This window comes from Trachypithecus francoisi, unplaced genomic scaffold, assembly GCF_009764315.1.
Source record: "Trachypithecus francoisi isolate TF-2019V2 unplaced genomic scaffold, Tfra_2.0 Lachesis_group15, whole genome shotgun sequence".
NCBI classification, from domain to species: domain Eukaryota; kingdom Metazoa; phylum Chordata; class Mammalia; order Primates; family Cercopithecidae; genus Trachypithecus; species Trachypithecus francoisi.
Window position 1 is genome coordinate 28,950,840 of NW_022681460.1, and position 19,197 is coordinate 28,970,036.

Consider the following 19,197-nt stretch of genomic DNA (forward strand, 5'->3'; position numbering starts at 1 on the left):
GTAGTATTCATATCCCACCAAAATTCTGATTATTTTTCACTAAATCAACAAAATTTTACTAAGTATTAGCTATTTTGTTCTAGACAGAGGTAGGCCCTGGGAATATAGTAAGGAACTGCACTGCATAGTCTCTACCTGCATGGAAAACACTGTCTAGTAGTGGTGACACGTAAGTAAAAATAAGCACAATACTGTGTGATCACGTATGTGATATTACGACAGAAAATTTGCATGATATGGGAATATCACAGGCTGATTAACAAATTTGAAAAGAACAGAAAAGTTTTTTTCAGAGAAAGCAATATCTACAGAAAAACTTAAAGGGTAAGTAGGAGCAAACAAACAGAAGAGGACAGGATAGAGTTATACGGAGAAGAGGCAGGGGAATTCAAACTTGAGAGAAACACATGGGCTTAGGTCTGTGTGAGCACAGTTCCAAGGAAGAAGGCCTTAAGATGAAACTAAAAGCAAAAGCAGAAGCCAAATAATACAGTGTTATATAACAGGCAATGTGTGTCTTAATACAGGCAATCCTCACATTGCACAGTTCTGATATGCAAAAATTTCAGATACCATGATTGTACTAAATAACACCAGTCCCCCACAACACAGTTCAAATGCCAGTGACCACAGTATTATATATTAAACCATGAGTAATTGTATAAAGTACAAACTCTGCTGCTAACTCATCAGTCCACAAATCACTATATAAATAACAGATGTGCATCATGATCAGTGACCAATCACATCGGTTCTGTCAGTGACAGGTCACTCACTGCAAATTGATGTTCTTCAGTGCATACACAGACAGGAAACCATGAAGTTGTGTTACCTCCTTGTCTCCCAATAATAAATCTGCAATACATTTTACAAAAATGGCCATTGGCCCACAAATATTAAAGAGAAACAAAGAAATGAACAGTGATAATGCAAGAAGTAAAATTCAAATCAAATGTAAATGAAGTTACAGAAGAAACAGTTGACTGTGGGAATGAGGACAATGCTGCTGTTCCACAGATTCTATGCAGCCAGAGAAAGGTAGTGAACTTACTGACATCAATGAGAACAGTGGTTGTGGCACAAGGATGAAAATGTCCCAGAAGAAGTGATACCAGCAAAGGAACTATTGGAGATTTCACAACATTGGATAAAACACTGACAGTTGATCCAAACTTACGAATATGGTAATTTACATATGCATGAAAAAGATATTCGCTCCATATCCCATGTTATCAGATGAGAAGAGGACAAACACTGTTTAAGTTACTCTTAATATATTTTTTACAAAGAAATAAAACACTTTAATTTTCAATGTTTCTAATGTTTAAAATTACAGTGTACTACTCATTTTACTATTTTTTCATTTCCCTATACTATTATAACTGACAATGAGTTTTCAATGTTTTGACAAAATTTTTTAAAACTCAATCATAATTTTCCCATTGATTAAAACCATTTTGCACTGTTTCTGCTTGCACAATCGTTTTTACAGACCCTCATTACCAGACAAAGCAGGGACTGCCTGTATTATCTTACAAGAAAATGCACTGTAGGGATCTAATAATTTGTAGCTTCAGTAGCGACTACCATCCCTTCTGCAAAGTGTTCTTTCTTTACATTCTCTATTCATGAAGTTTAAATGGGAACAAGAGCTTTTATCTCCTTAAGATTCTATCTCCCGCCGGGCGCGGTGGCTCAAGCCTGTAATCCCAGCACTTTGGGAGGCTGAGGTGGGTGGATCACAAGGTCAGGAGATCGAGACCATCCTGGCTAACACGGTGAAACCCCATCTCTACTAAAAATACAAAAAAACTAGCCGGGCGAGGTGGCGGCGCCTGTAGTCCCAGCTACTCGGGAGGCTGAGGCAGAAGAATGGCGTGAACCCGGGAGGCGGAGCTTGCAGTGAGCTGAGATCTGGCCACTGCACTCCAGCCTGGGTGACAGAGCAAGACTCCGTCTCAAAAAAAAAAAAAAAAGATTCTATCTCCCTCACTCAAGACCGGATTAAGAATAGACAAAATGACAACAACAACAAAATAGGCCAATCACAGCATCTTCTTCCCTACCTACAGCTGACTGGTTCAGGGATGGACACCATCTGAAACAACCTGGTGGGTAACAGACATTTTAAACAGAGTAAATTGCATGAACTGGGGTCCAACCAGTCTCACTCATCTCATGATAGTAGAAATGTGAAGCTGTAATAAAACTGACAGCCATATGCTTTGTCACTTAAAGGAAAGAGGAGTGAGAAGAGAATGATGCCAGAATTCAGAGAGGAGGAGAAAAAGGAAGGGGAAGAAAGTATTGGCAGTATTCCAAATCCTGCTTCCATGTGTTTCTGGGGCCCAGCTACACTCCAGTTATTTCTGCACTTACAAAACCTTCCAAGGCTTGCCCTTTGTTAAACCTAGCGTGAGCTGAGTTTCTGTTATCTACCATCAAGAGTAATACCTATGAGACAATGAAGAGATTTAAGAAGATTTTAAAGAATTCTCAAGAGTTGTCAGGAGGATATCATTAGATTAAATAATAGGAAGACCACTCTGGCTGAAAGATGGAGAATGGCCTAGACCGGAAACACACAGGCTAGTTAGAAAACTGTTGCAGTAATCTATGAGAGTTAGTGATGGTCTAAACTAGGAAAGACATTTAGAGATCTTAAAAAGTGAATTATTTTGAGAGATACTGGGAGGAAAAAATAAGAAGATTAAGTAGTTGATTAGATGTGAGCAGAAGGGGCCAGGTACAGTAGCTCATACCTGTAATCCTAACACTCTGGGAGGCCAAGGCAGGCAGATCACTTGAGGTCAGGAGTTTGAGACCAGCCTGGCCAACATGGTGAAACCCCATCTCTACTAAAAATAAAAATAAAAATAAAAATTAGCTGGGCATGGTGGCACATGCCTGTAATCCCAGCTATTAGTGAAGCTGAGGCAGGAGAATCGCTTGAACCTGGGAGGTGGAGGCTGCAGTAAGCCGAGATCATGCCACTGCACTCCGGCTGGACAACAGAGCGAGACTACGTCTAAATAAATAAATACATAAATAAAGTAAGCAGAAGAGAAAGATGAAAAATCAGTTCTCTTTGGACATGTTAAGTTCCAGGTATTTTAAAACATGCTATACAGAAATGTTCCACAAGCACCTAAATATTGGGTAGTCTCAATCTCTGGAGAGAATATGGGCTAAGGATAAAGATTTAGAAATTATCAACATAAATATCACTGAAACCATAGGAATAAATGGCATGACCCAGGGAGAATCTACAGAGTTAAAAAAGAAATGAGCATAAGATATTTAAGAACTAGGCAGAGGAAAAGAAATTTATAAAGGAATCAAGCAATTAGAAGAGTTGGAAAGAAAACCAAGGATCAAGTCATAAAAACTGGCAAGGTCAAAAACAAACAAACAAACAAACAAAAAACTCTACAGAAATGAAGTGGACAACATGACCAAATGTTTGTAAAATAAAGATTGAGAGGTGTCCATTAGTTTTCACGATAAAAGAGGCACTGATTAACTAGGTAAAAACAATTTTAGAATGGCAAAGGGCTATAACAGATTGAGGAGTGAGATGGAGGTGAGGAAGCAGGATTGGTAAATGTAGATAATTCTCTTTCTAAATAAAAGGAGAGCTAACACAGTAACTGGAGGGGGACAATAAGTTAAGGTTTTTGGTTAAAAACTTGATGACATTTAAATGGTGATATAGGAGAAAAGGAGGCAAGAGGGAAAGAAGTAGAAAAACAGAAATAGTTGGGTGAATAATATCTTATACAAGATAGGAGTTGTTAGGATCCAGAGTCTAAATGGAAGAAACAGTTATAAATTATAGAGATATCCTTTCCCAGTACTACACAGGATGCATAGAAGAATGAATATGCAATTACATTTGTAGATTTGCTAACAAGAATTGAAAGCCATATAATGGCTTTTAAATAAAACAGGAGATCCTGAGAGTAAATGACAAAGGTAGCATGACAGGGAGTAAATACCAGAGGTTCTAGAAGATGGGGGAAATTCTGACACAGTTGCCACGGAGAAGGGAAGAGAAGTTCCTGGGGAACTGCTGGACATTACTGAGGCTGAAGACAATGAACTTTCAGTTGTGGGATCTTTTCCAGCAATATTCAGTTTTCAGAATATGAACCTAAAAAAAGCAAACAGCATCACTGATCCCAGATTTGGATTTTGACAGATGAGTAGAATGGAAGGTATGGAGTTAAGGATACTGCATGAAGCCACTGATGGACCAGGCTATGTACCTAAGCTAGACTGACTCTAAACTGCACCAGAAAGTAACTAACAACAGAAGAGGGACAACATATAGAAAGAAAGTAGAGTCAGGAGATTGAAATGTCAAGAAGCAGGGACAGTGTGACTGACTAAATGAAAGAAGTTGACACTGGTGAGTAAGTGACATATTTGATTCTTAAGATTTCAGAGGTAGCCGGGCACAGTGGCTCACGCCTATAATCCTAGCACTTTGGGAGGCTCAGGTGGGCAGATCACCTGAGGTCAGGAGTTCGAGACCAGCCTGGTCAACGTCGTGAAACCACATCTCTACTAAAAGTACAGAAAAATTAGCCGGGCATGGTGGTGTGTGCCTGTAATCCCAGCTACTCAGGAGGCTGAGGCAGGAGAATCATTTGAACCCAGGAGGCGGAGGTTACAGTGAACCAAGATCACACCACTATACTCCAGCCTGGGCGACAGAGCAGGACCCTGTCTAAAAAAAAAAAAAAAAAAAAAAAAAAAAAAAATTTCAGAGGTCAATAGCTGGCATCCTACATACCCACAGACGGCCTGGCCATCATCACCCAAGTGACCAACCCCAAAGAGGACAAGAGCCAGGTGACAGGCATGGGCAAGAAAAATACCTGTTCCCTACAGAGATAACTGAAATGATAGCCAAGCAAACAGCAAAAAAAGTAAACAAAAGAATCATAAGGAGAGAGAGAGGAAGAATAAGATAGCCAAACAGAAGCCTCTGATCATCCTCCCCACAGGAACATCAAATTTAACTATCTAAACAACAACAACAAAAAAACCCTTCATTTAAGAACCAAAAACCAGGTGACTGATCACAGTACATGATTTTAAGTTCATATTGCTGAAAGAGACATGGAAGAGGGTAGCAACGGCAATCCTGAAATTGCCAATACCCCTTCTCCAGCCCCCAGAAGTGGCCACATGGCAAAGGAAAGCACATGGCTTGAGGGAGAGACAACACAGCAATTGTGAGAATTTGCACTGAAGCTCAGTGCTGCCAACACCAGGAAGAACTTAGCTGATGCCCAGAAAGGGGGCATTTACATATGTCCAGGCCAGAAGGCAACCGCTCATCCCAGTAGTCCAAACCTGAGTTTCAGCAATCCTTGACACCACAGGTTGAAGTGCTCTGAGTTCTTAAATAAATTTGAAAGGTCTTAAGTAAACTTGAAAGGCAGTCTAGGCCACAAGGACTGTAACGCCTAGGCAAGTCCAACTGCTGTGCTGGAGCTTAAAGCCAGTAGACTTGGAGGGCATGTGAACTAGTGAGACATCAGCCAAGGCAGCTAAGGGAAGGCTTGTGAAACCCCTCTCCAAGTCCCAGGCAGCACAGCTTGCAGGTACAAAAGAGACCCTTTCCGTCTGCTTGGTGAGAGGAGAGGGGAAAGTAAGACAACTTTGTCTTTCAACTTGGATACCATCTTAGGGACAGGAAGACGGGGAACTGGGCAGAGTAATGAGGCCCTCATTCCAGGTCCTAGCTCCCAGACAACACTTCTAGACACACCCTGGGCCAGAAGGAAACCCACTGCCTTTAAAGGAAGGACCCATCCTGGCAGATTCATCATCTGCTGACTAAAGAGACCTTGGACTCTGAATAAAACAGCAGCAGTAACCAGGTAGTCACACAGTAGGTCTTGGGTAAGACTCTGAGATATGCTGGCCTCAGATGTGTCTAGCACATTCACTGCTCTGATGGCTACAAAGAGAGATGACTTCTGCTTCAAAAAAGCAGAAGAGGCCGGGCGCGGTGGCTCAAGCCTGTAATCCCAGCACTTTGGGAGGCCGAGGCGGGCGGATCACGAGGTCAGGAGATCGGGACCATCCTGGCTAATACAGTAAAACCCCGTCTCTACTAAAAAAATACAAAAAACTAGCCGGGCGAGGTGGCGGGTGCCTGTAGTCCCAGCTACTCGGGAGGCTGAGGCAGGAGAATGGCGTGAACCCGGGAGGCGGAGCTTGCAGTGAGCTGAGATCTGGCCACTGCACTCCAGCCTGGGCGGCAGAGCGAGACTCCGTCTCAAAAAAAAAAAAAAAAAGGCAGAAGAACAGGTAAAGGGGATGTTGTCTTGCAGCTCAGGTAGCAGCTTGGCCAGTGGGGTAGAGGACCAAGAGGGCTTTTGGGGTCCCCAATTCCAGGCTTTGGCTCCTAGATGCCATTTCTAGACCTACCCTGGGCCAAAGGGGAGCCCACTGCCCTGAAGGGTGAGTTGCAGGCCTGGTACCATTCACAAGCTGAATAAAGAGGCTTTGGGCATTAAGTAAACATTGACAGTAGTAGTTAGATTGGTAAGAGTCTAGCAGCACTCCCATGGGCTTATGGTGGTAGTTGACACGGGGAGAGACTCTTCTGCCTGGGGAAAAGAGTGGTAAGGATTTTGTCTTGTGGTATAGGTGCCAGCTCAGCCACAGTAGAATAAAGCACCAGGTAGATTTCTAGGTTTCCAACTCCTGGTCCTGGCTCTTGGATGGCATCTTTGGACCCACCCCATCCATATCCAGGGCCACCCTGAAGGCAAGGACACAAGCCTGGCTGGCTTCACCACCTACTGATTATAGAGCCCTAACATAGTCAGTAGCCAGATAGTGGTTATAGTGGGCCTCGGATGAGACCGAGCGCCTGTGCTGGCTTCAGGTCTGACTCAGCACACTCCTACTGGTGGTGGTCAAAGGGTTATTTGTGTCACCCCTTCTCCAGCTCCAGGCAGCTCAGCAGAGAGACTCCATTTGATTGGGGGAAAGTCAGAGAAGAGAACAGGAGACTCTACCTTGTAATCCACAGAATTCTCCCAGATCTTATCCAAGACCACCAAGGAGGTAGCTCTGTGAGTCTGCAAGAACCACAGCGTTACTGAGCTTGCATCACCCCTTAATGCAAATACGGCTGCAGTGACCAAAAACGTAGATGATACCCAAATCCCTTCAAATATCAGGAAAGGCTTCCCAAGGACAGGATACAAACAAGTCCAGAATGCAAACACTACAACAAATAATTCTTCAATACCCAGACACTGAAAAACATTCACAAGCATCAAGACCATGCACGGCCCACCAAACTAAATAAAGCACAAGGGACCAGTCCTGGAGAAACAAAGATATGTGACCTTTCAGATGGAGAATTCAAAATAGCTGTATTAAGGAAGCTCAAAGAAATTCAAGATAACACAGAGAAGGAATAAAGAATCCTATCAGATAAATTTAACAAAGAAATTGAAATAAAAGAATCAGGTAGAAATTCTGGAGTTCAAAAATGCAACTGACATACAGAAGAATGCATTAGAGTCTCAACAGTAGAAGTGATCAAGTAGTAGAAAGAGTTGCTAACCTTGAAGACAGACTATCTGAAAATACACAGAAAAGACAAAAGAACAAAATAACAAAACACATCTAAAAGATCGAAAACATAGCCTTGAAAGGGCAAATCTAAGAGTTACTGGTCTTAAAGAGGAGGTAGAGAGAGCAGGGTAGAAAGTTTATTCAAAGGGATAATAACAGAGAACATCCCAAACCTAGAGAAAGGTATCAATATTCAAGTACAAGAAGATTAAGAATGCCAAGGAGATTTAACCTAAGGAAGACTATCTGAAGGAATGTAATAATTAAACTCCCAAAGGTCAAGGATAAAGAAAGGATCCTACAAGCACCAAGAAAAAAGAAACAAACGACATACAATAGAGTTCCAATGCATCTGGCACCAGATTTTTCACTGGAAACCTTACAGGCCAGGAAAGACATATGACATAAAGTGCATGACACATTTAAAGTGCTGAAGGATAAAAACTTTCACCCTAGAATAGTATTTCCAGCAAAAATATCCTTCAAACATGAAGGAGAAATAAGGACTTTCCCAGGCAAACAAAAGTTGAGGGATTTCATGAACACCAGACCTACTATACAAGAAATGTTAAAGGTAGCTCTTCAATCGGAAAGAAAAGGGAAAAACCCTATATTCATCAGTCATAAAGAACACTGAAAACCAGAACTGAAGGAGACAGACAGACACACACACACACACACACACACACACACACACAGCCTTCAAAAAAGCAATGAATGCAGGAGCTGGTTTTTTGTTTTTTGTTTTTTTGAAAAGATTAACAAAATAGACCACTAGTCAGACTAATAAAGAAGAGAGAGAAGAATCAAATAGACACAATAAAAAATGATAAAGGGGATATCACCACTGATCCCACAGAAACACAAACTACTATCAGAGAATACTATAAACACCTCTACTCAAATAAACCAGAAAATCTACAAGAAATGGATAAATTCCTGGATACCCTCCCAAGACTAAACCAGGAAGAAGTCAAATCCCTGAATAAGCCAATAACAAGTTCTGAAATTGAGGCAGTAACAGCCTACCAACCAAAAAACGCCAAAGACCAGATGATTCACAGCCAAATTCTACCAGAGGTACAAAGAGGAGCTGATACCATTCCTTCTGAAACTATTCCAAACAACAGAAAAACAGGAACTCCTCCCAAACTCATATTATGAGTCCAGCATCATCCTGATACCAAAACCTGACAGACACAACAAAAAAAAATATTTCAGGCCAATATCCCTAATGAACATTGATGCAAAAATCCTCAAAAAAAATACTGGTAAATCGAATCCAGCAGCACATCCACCATGATCAAGTCAATTTCATCCCTGGAATGCAAGGCTGGTTCAACACACACAAATCAATAAACATAATCCATCACATAAACAGAAACAATCACAAAAACAGAAATAATCACATCATTATCTCACTAGATGCAGAAAAGGTATTTGATAAAATTCAACACCCCCTCATGCTAAAAACTCAATAAGCTAGGTATTGATGGAATGTATCTCAAAATAGTAAGAGTTATTTATGACAAACCCACAGCCATTATCATACTGAATGGGCAAAAACTGGAAGCATTCTCTTGAAAATCGGCACAACACAAGGATCTCCTCTCTCACCACTTCTATTCAACATAGTATTGGAAGTTCTGGCCAGGGGAATCAGATAAGAGAAAGAAATAAACAGTATTCAAATAGGAAGAGATGAAGTCAAATTGTCTCTGTTTGCAGATGACATGATTGTATATTTAGAAAACACCATCGTCTCAGCCCAAAATCAACTTAAGCTGATAAGCAACTTCAGCAAAGTCTCAGAATACAAAATCAATGTGCAAAAATCACAAGCATTACTATATACCAGTAATACAGAGCCAAATCATGAGTGAACTCCCATTCACAATTGTTACAAAAAGAATAAAATACCTAGGAATCCAACTTACAAGGGATGTGAAGTACCTCTTCAAGAAGAACTACAAACCACTGCTCAAGGAAATATGAGAGGACACAAACAAATGCAAAACATTCCATGCTCATGGATAGGTAGAATCAATATCATGAAAATGACCATACTGCCCAAAGTAATTTATAGATTCAATCCTATCCCCATCAAGCTACCATTGACTTTCTTAACAGAATTAGAAAAAAACTACTTTAAATTTCATATGGAAACAAAAAAGAGCCCATATAGCCAGACAATCCTAAGCTAAAAGAACACAGTTGCAGGCATCACATTGCCTAACTTCATACTATACTACAAGGCTACCATAACCAAAACAGCAAGGTACTGGTACCAAAACAGAGATACATATCAATGGAACAGAACAGAGGCCTCAGAAATAATGCCACACATCTACAACCATCTGATCTTTGACAAACCTGACAAAAACAAGAAATGGGGAAAGGATTCCCTATTTAATAAATGGTGTTGGGAGAACCAGCTAGTCATACACAGAAAACTGAAACTGGACCCCTTCCTTATACCTTATACAAAAATTAACTCAAGATGGATTAAACACTTACATGTAAGACCTAAAACCATAAAACCCTAAAAGAAAACCTAGGCAATACCATTCCGCACATAGGCATGGGCGAAGACTTCATGACTAAAACACCAAAAGCAATGGCAACAAACACCAAAATTGACAAATGGGGTCTAGTTAAACTAAAGAGCTTCTGCACAGCAAAAGAAACTATCATCAGAGTGAAGAGGCAACCTACAGCATGGGAGAAAATTTCTGCAATCTATCCATCTGACAAAGGGCTAATATCCAGAATCTACATGGAAGTTAAACAAATTTACAAGAAAAAAACAACCCCATCAAAAAATGAGCAAAGGATACAAACAGATACTTCTCAAAAGAAGACATTTATGGAGCCAACAAACATATGAACAAAAGCTCGTCATCACAGGTCATTAGAGAAATGCAAATCAAAACCACAATGAGATACTATCTCAGGTCAGTTAGAATGGCAATCATTAAAAAGTCAGGAAACAACAGATGCTGGAGAGGATGTGGAGAAACAGGAACACTTTTACACTGTTGGCGGGAGTGTAAATTAGTTCTACTATTGTGGAAGACAGTGTGGCGATTCCTCAAGGATCTAGAACCAGAAATACCATTTGACCCAGCAATCCCATTACTGGGTATATACCCAAAGGATTATAAATCATTCTACTATAAAGACACATGCACGCATATAAAGACACTGCAGCACCATTCACAATAGCGAAGACTTGGAATCACCCCAAATGCCCATCAACGATAGACTGGATAAAGAAAATGTGGCACATATACACCATGAAATACTAGGCACCCATAAAAAAGGGTGAGTTCCATGTCCTTTTCAGGAACATGGATGAAGCTAGAAACCATCATTTTCAGCAAACTAACACAGGAACAGAAAACCAAACACCACATGTTCTCACTTGTAAGCAGGAGTTGAACAATGAGAACGCATGGACACAGGGGAGAGGAATATCACAAACCAGGGCCTGTTGGGGAGTAGGGGACTAGGGGAGGGATAGCATTAGGAGAAATACCTAATGTCGATGATGGGTTGATGGATTCAGCAAAACACCATGGCACGTGTATACCTATGTAACAAACCTGCACGTTTTGCACATGTATTCCAGAACTTAAAGTATAATGAAAAAAAAACAAACAACAACAACAAAAAAAAAACCACTGAAAACCAATAAGCTAAGCATTCAGAAACTTGGGGGGAAAAACAATAAATCCAATCACACGAAAAAGAAGGAAATAGTCAAGAGCAGAAATCAACAAAATAGACAACAATGACAAATTAACAAAATATAAGCTAATTCTCTGGAAAAATTAATAAAAAAACCAAACTTCTAACTAGATACTAAGGGAGGTTAGTAGGGTACCAATTATTACTCTAAAAATTGATAAAGAATAATCACTTATCCTACTTTTCCAATTTGAACTGCCTATCAGAATAACTAAATAGACCTAATGGATAGAGTAAAGCAATTCTACAAAAAAGAATTCAAACTTAAAAATACAGAAGAAATGAAAGAATTAGAGAATAACCATGTTGTAACCCATAATTAAGTAACTGATTCAGGAAATAAACAAACGGTAAAACCAAAGAGTAAGTTTGTTGGACACATTATCAGCTGACATTAACTGAATCCATTAAAAATGAAGCAACCCCATCTTACATATCCACTGATGTGATGCAATGGAATGTACATGGCATCACTAAAGTCTTCTTGCACCACTCCCCCACTTGCACCACTCCCCCCACGGAAAAAAAAAAACAAAATTACATCCAATTGAGCCTATAGATCAAACACTCTGACTACCAAAAATACAAATATGAGGATTAAAAAACAAGACACTACAAGGAAACCATCAACAAAATCCAGAATGTGAACAAATGATCCAGTTTCCTCAACAAGTCAATGTGAAGGAGAAAGAAATGGTGAGGAGGGACCTTCCAGATCAGCAGTTGACAAATGATGGCCTGTGGGCCAAAGTATACCTGTTTTTGTATACCCCTCATACTGAGAAAGGTTTTACATTTTTAAAGGGTTTTTTTTAAAAAGAAGAATACGCAATGTGGCACATATACACCATGGAATATTATGCAGCCATAAAAAAGGATGAGTTTGCGTCCTTTGTAGGGACATGGATGCAGCCAGAAACCATCATTCTTAGCAAACTATCACAAGAACAGAAAACCAAACACCACATGTTCTCACTCATAGGTGGGAACTGAACAATGAGATCACTTGGACTCGGGAAGGGGAACATCACACAACGGGGCCTATCATGGGGAGGGGGGAGGGGGGAGGGATTGCACTGGGAGTTATACCTGATATAAATGACAAATTGATGGGTGCTGACGAGTTGATGGGTGCAGCACACCAACATGGCACAAGTATACAATATGTAACAAACCTGCACGTTATGCACATGTACCCTAGAACTTCAAGTATAATAAAAAAAAAAAAAATTATAAAAAAAAAGAGAAAAAAAAGTAAAAAAAATTAAAAAAAAATAAAAAATAAAAAATAAAAAAAAAGAAGAATACGCAACAGAGACCTAGCATGGGATACAAGGCCTAAAATGTTTACTACCTAACACTTTACAGAAAAAAATGTGTCAACCCTTATTCTAGATGATAAGACATTTAGAAAAGCTTGAGATGTAGCAACCAAATAGGAGTAGAACTTGTTTAGATACCAATTAGAACAACTGCACTATACATTTTCACTCAACAAGGAAAATTTTATTATGGAGTAGTTATTAGATGATATTAACCAATTATTGTTAATTTTGTAATATTATAGTTTTGTATAGAAGTGATTTTTTTTTTATTTCTATCTTTTATAAAGACAGGGTCTTGCTCTGTCACCCAGGCTGGAGTGTCGGGGCACAATCATATCTCACTGTAGCCTTGAACTCTTGGCTCCAGCAATCCTCCCACCTAAGCCTCCCAAGTAGCTAGGACCATAGGCTGGCTATTTTTTTTTTTCTTTTTCTTTTTCTTTTTTGGTAGAGGCAGGGTCTTTCTGGCCAGGTGTGTAATTCCAGCACTTTGGGAGGCTGAGGTGGTCAGCTCACTTGAGGTCAGGAATTTGAGACCAGCCTGGCCAACATGGCAAAACCTCATGTTGGGAGTCTCTAGTAAAAACACAAAAATTAGCCAGGCATAATGGTGCATGCCTGTAATCCCAGCTACTTGGGAGGCTGAGGCACAAGAATCCCTTGAATCGAGGAGGTGGAGATTGCAATGAGAAAGATCATGCCACTGCACTCCAGCCTAAGCGACAAAGTGGGACTCCATCTCAAAAAGAGAGAGAGAGAGAGAGAGAGAGAGAGAGAGAGCATTTTTCTATGTTGCCCAGGTTCGTCTCCAACTCTTGGTCTCAAGTGATCCTCCCACCTACACCTCCCAGAGAGCTAGAATTACAGACATGCGCCACCTCACCCACTCTACAAGATGTTTCTTAAAAAGATTAGGCAAAAAAAAAATATGGCAAAATATGGATAGTTGTTAAAGTTGAGTAATGGGTGCTTGCAAGTATTTTACACTCATGTATGCTTGGAAATTTTCAAAATCAAAAGTTAATTAAAAAGATAAACCTCTAGCAAGACAGATCAAGGATACAAATATATAAAACACAGAATGAAAAAAGTAACCATAGCTATACTGAAATAAAAAATAAGACTATGAACAACTATATGTTCATAAATGGAAAACCTATATAAAATAGCTTCAAATAATTTTTTTTGAGACAGTCTCGCTCTGTCACCCCAGGCTGGAATGCAAGTACATGATCAGAGCTTACTGCAGCCTCGACCTCTTAGGCTCAAGTAAGTGATCCTCCCACCTCAGCCACCTGGGTAGCTGGGACTACAGGTACACACCACCATGCCCAACTACTTGTTTGGAGAGACGGGATTTCGCCATGTTGCCCAAGCTGATCTCAAACTTCTGGGCTCAAGTGATCCTTCCACCTTGGCCTCCCAAAATGCTAGAATTACAGGCATGAGCCACCACATTCCACCTTAAATAGATTTTTTAAAAGATAAAAATGCTAGCAACTAGTAAGTGAAAAACTAGAGAGTTTGAACAGAGCAATTATCATTAAAGAAATTAAAATAGTGACTAGAATCCTGGTTACCAATAAAAGGCCCCTGGCCCAAATGGTTTTACCAAACTTTCACGAAATAGATACTTACCTTATACAAACTGTTTCAGCGGGGGCGGTGCAACTGCTCATTTAAAGGGCTAGGCCAGGCATGACAGCTCATACCTGTAATCCCAGCACTTTGGGAGGCAGAGGCAGGTGCATCTCCTGAGGTGAGGAGTTTTTGGGACCAGCCTGGGCAATATAGTGAGACCTTGTCTGTACACAAAAAAACTTAAAAAATTAGTTCAGCCTATAGTCCCAGCTACTGGCTAGGCTGAAGTAAGAGGACTGCTTGAGCCCAGGAGGTGGAGGTTGCAGTGAGCCAAGATCATGCCACTGTCTAGTCTGGGTGATGGAGTGAGAATGTCTCAAAAAAAAATAAATAAAAGGGCTAATATAATTTTAATTCCTAAGTCTGATAAAGACATTATAGAAACATTGGTCTCCCTGCAGTCAACAATTCACATACAACTTTTCCCTCCCCCAAAACTTAACTCCTAATAGTCTACTATTAACTAAAAGCCTTACCAATACAGTAACAGTTGATTAGTACTTACTTTGTATATGTATTATATACTGTATTCTTACAATGATGTAAGCTAGAGAAAACAAATGCTATTAAGAATATCATAAGGAAGAGAAAATATATTTACTATTAAGTGGAAGTGGATCATCATAAAGATCTTCATCTTCATTGTCTTCACATTGGGTAGGCTGAAGAGGAGGGGCTGATCTTGCTGTCTGAGGAATTGCAGGGGCGAAAGAGGTAGAGGGGGATGCAGAAGTGGCAGGCACACTCGATTTTATGAAAATACATCATAATTTCTGCCCGACTTTTTTTCTGTTTCATTTCTCTAAAAACATTTTTATATAGTACCGATCTTTCTTCTACCATTTGCTTTAGATTCAGTGCCAGTATCATAGAAGGGTCCACGTCATAAAAGAAGTCAAAAGCAGTCTTGATAATTGAAAATCTTCTGCCAGATTGTCTACTGTCAGTTTGTTTTCTGGCACCACTGCTTTTTTTTTTTTTTTTTTTTTTTTTTTGAGATAGTCTCACTCTGTCATCCCAGGCTCAACTGATTTTCCCCACCTCGGCCCCCCGAGTAGCTGGGCCTACAGATGTGTGCCTCCACATCCAGCTAAATTTTTTGTATTTTTTGTAGAGATGAGGTTTCACCGTGTTACCTAGGCTTGAACTCCTGGGCTCAAGTGAGCCATCCACCTTGGCCTCCCAAAGCACTGGGAGTACAGGTATGAGCCACTGCATTTGGCCCCTGGCACTGTTTCTTCAAAGTCCTCTTCCTCATCGTCTAGCACTGGTTCCAAAGCACTCATCTTTATCAAGTTGTATTCTGTTAATTCCTCTGGTGTGATGTCTACTGGCTCTTGAATTTCTCTAAGATCCTTATCCTGAAAGACCTTTTTGTCATATCCACAATCTCTTTCATGATTTCCTTGATTGGCTGTGCTGTAAATCCTGTGAGGCCATGCACAACACCTGGGCGTAGTTTCTCCACCAGTAATTTACTGTTTCAAGCCTGATGGCTTTTACGGCTTTTTCTATAACAATGACTGCATCTTCAATGGTGTAACCCTTCCAAACTTTCATGATGTGTTCTCTACTGGAGTTCTCTTCCATAGCACTGACAATCCTTTCCACAGAGTACCATGTGTAAAACCTTAAAGGTCTTTATGACCCCCTGGATTTAGAGGCTGAATTACAGATATTGTGCCTGGGGACAAGTAGACCACTTCCATGCCTTTGGTGTTGAACTCATGGGGTTCTGGTTGGCCAGAGGCATAGTCCAGTATCAAAAGAATTTTTAAAGGCAATCCCTGCTGGCAAGGTACTTCCTGACTTCAGGGACAAAGCATCAATGAAATTAATTCAGAAAGAAAGGTTCTTATTGTCCAGGCCTTCCTATATAACCAAAAGACTAGCAGCTTTTTCCTTCAAAGCTAAGGGGTTAGACACTTCATAGACAAGGAACCCAACTGCATGTCCATAAAACAACAGAATTAGTGTATATCTTCCTGCCTTAAATCCTGGTGCTCATTTCTCTTCCTTACTAATAAATGTCCTTTGTGACATTTTTTCCAAAACAGGTCACTTTCATAAGCATTAAAAGCCTGTTCAGAGCTGCTTTGCCTATGGTGTAGCCATTCTTTTAATCTTTTGCTTTCTTAATAAATTTGCTTTCACAAAAAAAAAAAACAAAAAAAAAAAACACGCGTTCAGGAAGATATATTTAATACTTTCTCCTCAGTGATTTTCTGAATGGTGTTTGGGAATTCATCTGCTGCCTCTTGGTCAGCAGAGGCTTTTTCTCTGGTTCTCTTGACATTTTTCAAGCCAGACCTCTTCCTAAAATTATCAAACTATCCTTTGCTGGCATTAAATTATCCAGTTTTAGATCCTTCTCCTTCCTTTTGCTTTAAGCTGTTATACACCGACTTCACTTGTTTTTGAATAGCATTAGTCTATATGTACGCCTTTCTCATAGCAATTCAGCCCCCACATAAAAACTAAATTTTCAATACAACATAAAAAGGTATTTTGCAAAAAGTACAAAGTTTTCACACCTGCTGGCATAGCTGCAGCAACGGTTTCATGAATTTCCTTTTCTTTTTTCACAACGGTCCTTACACTCAATTTATTTATCTTGAAATGGCAAGCAATCACAGCTGCAAACCTCAATCCGTAGTACATATCAAGCATTTCCGCTTTTTCGGTAATGTCATTACTTTTCTCTGCTTCTCGGGAGTACTCCCAGTATCATTAGTGATACTTTGTATGGATCCCATGGTGTTCCACTCGGATTTCTGACTTCATAGGGGTCAGTGGCCCTAATCTTTGCACTGTTCAAGGATCAACTTCATATAAAATTATTTTTTATTTCAGAATAGATGTACCTAGTATACCCCATCTCAGAAGGGCCCATGTTTTCTTGTATAACAACATTTCAGAGATACTCTTATCATCTGTGTGTGTGTGTGTGTACGTGAATACACACATAAGTTTCTTTTTTAATCACACATATACACTGAAAAGCATGCTACATACACCATCCGGCACCTTCCAAAAGATTTTTCCTGCAAAAGGGATACATAATCATTGCTTTATTCAAGACAGTTCTACAGTATTTAAAATCACTTTTGCTGACTACAGCAGGAATAAATGGAAAACATCAAAACATATGCAAAAACAGCTTCACTCATACACCCAACCACCCAAGTAACATTTACGTGTATTTCCTACCTTCTCTGCATAAAAGAAATACAGGGTACAGGTTAGATGGTATACAGATCAGATGGCATCCTATGACTTTTGAATAACACATAACACTCAATGTTATGACCATAAGTAGATGACCTCAGAAATCTAGTTCAACCTGCTCCTACTAGAAGGCTGTCCTACCTTAGAAACCTAAACTGACCCAATTACCAAAAGAGGTAGGTAAGAATCCATGAACAAAAGTTAAATCACATGGGCTGGGTGCCGCGGCTCACGCCTGTAATCCCAGCACTTTGGGTGGATCACTTGAGATCAGGAATTCGAGACCAGCCTGGCCAACATGGTGAAACCCCCGTCTCTATTAAAAATACAAAAACATTAGCCGGGCATGGTGGTGCCCACCTGTAGTCCCAGCTATTCTGGAGGCTGAGGCATGAGAATCACTTGAACCCGGGAGGTGGCGGTTGCAGTGAGCCGAGACTGCATCACTGCACTCCAGCCTGGGCAAGAGAGTGAGACCCCATCTCAAAAAAAATAAAAATCATATGAAGTTTACATTTCTTTTGTATTAAACCTGTTAGTCTAGCTTGGAATACCTTCCAGATGACAGAAAGCAAATAATAATTAGTTTTCCCTCTGTTAAGGATCCCACTTCTCCCACACTTCTACGGTTCAAACATCTCACCATCACAAAGCACACTTCTCAGTAAAACATCAACTACTATTTAAGCTCAATAATATTTAAACCAAGAATCAACAAGAAAGCAAGGCCACTTCTAGGGAAGAACTCTAACTTCAACATAGTCACAAATAACGGTTATGCCGGAGAAAAATGAAGTTACCAAATTCCTTGTGCATTCCTCCCTGTTGCTATCCTTGGGAATCAACTACCTTAAGATAAAGAGTAAGAATAGTTGCCTGTTCAAAACATCAGAGAAAACAGTATGCGGATGCTGTCAATGACAACTATCTCAGATTTCCTTCCACCAAAAGCAAATCTGGTGTTAATTTTAATGGAAAAGTCTCCTCTACTACCAATTGCATCGCAACAATTTCTTGAAACAGCAAAATTAAGGAAAACAAGTCTCTTTCGAGGGCAGACTCTTCTGACTTCAAAATGTCAACTGAATTTACCAACCTTAACCTTTCGCAATATTTCAGGTTTTTCGTGGTGGGGGAGGGGGCATCAAGTCCTCTTAAGAATATTCTAGGGACGTTGCGACGGGTACCACTTTGCTTTCTGATTTCTGTCCAACAAATCTTTATGGCCGTCTGTTTTATCCAACAATACTGCGGGAAAAGCTTCAGCTGCAAGCTGAGGGTGTGGGGAGTGGGGGGATGGAAGAATGCGCTGGGGGTGTGCGGATTCTGCCTAAAATTGCGGCTACGATCGAACCCTCCTCCGTCAGCTGACTTGACTGTCTCTCTACAGTCTCAATTTGAGTCGACACACGGATTTCACTTTTGAAAAGCAACGAAGACGAAAGATTCGTTTTGAGAAATGGATGAGAAAAAGGTATCTCAGGAGACGAAGCAGCCTCAGGAAAGGAGGCAATCAACCCCACCCCACCGGCCTGTGCTTCCGGCCCCAACGTTCGGCGGAGCTCCGCGAGGCCGCTCCCCTGCGGAGCTCGCTCTCCCCACTGGACCCTAGTCCCGCAGCTACGCGGTTTCCGCACGGTTA

The 19,197-nt window shown here is 40.4% G+C and overlaps 1 protein-coding gene across 15 annotated transcripts in view; it reads right to left on the bottom strand.

The window, feature by feature from the left end:
* The window catches only part of SNX14 (sorting nexin 14), a 96,702-nt gene that overhangs the window by 76,647 nt on the left and 858 nt on the right, over window positions 1–19,197 (bottom strand). The gene's annotated exons all lie outside the window — the stretch shown is intronic.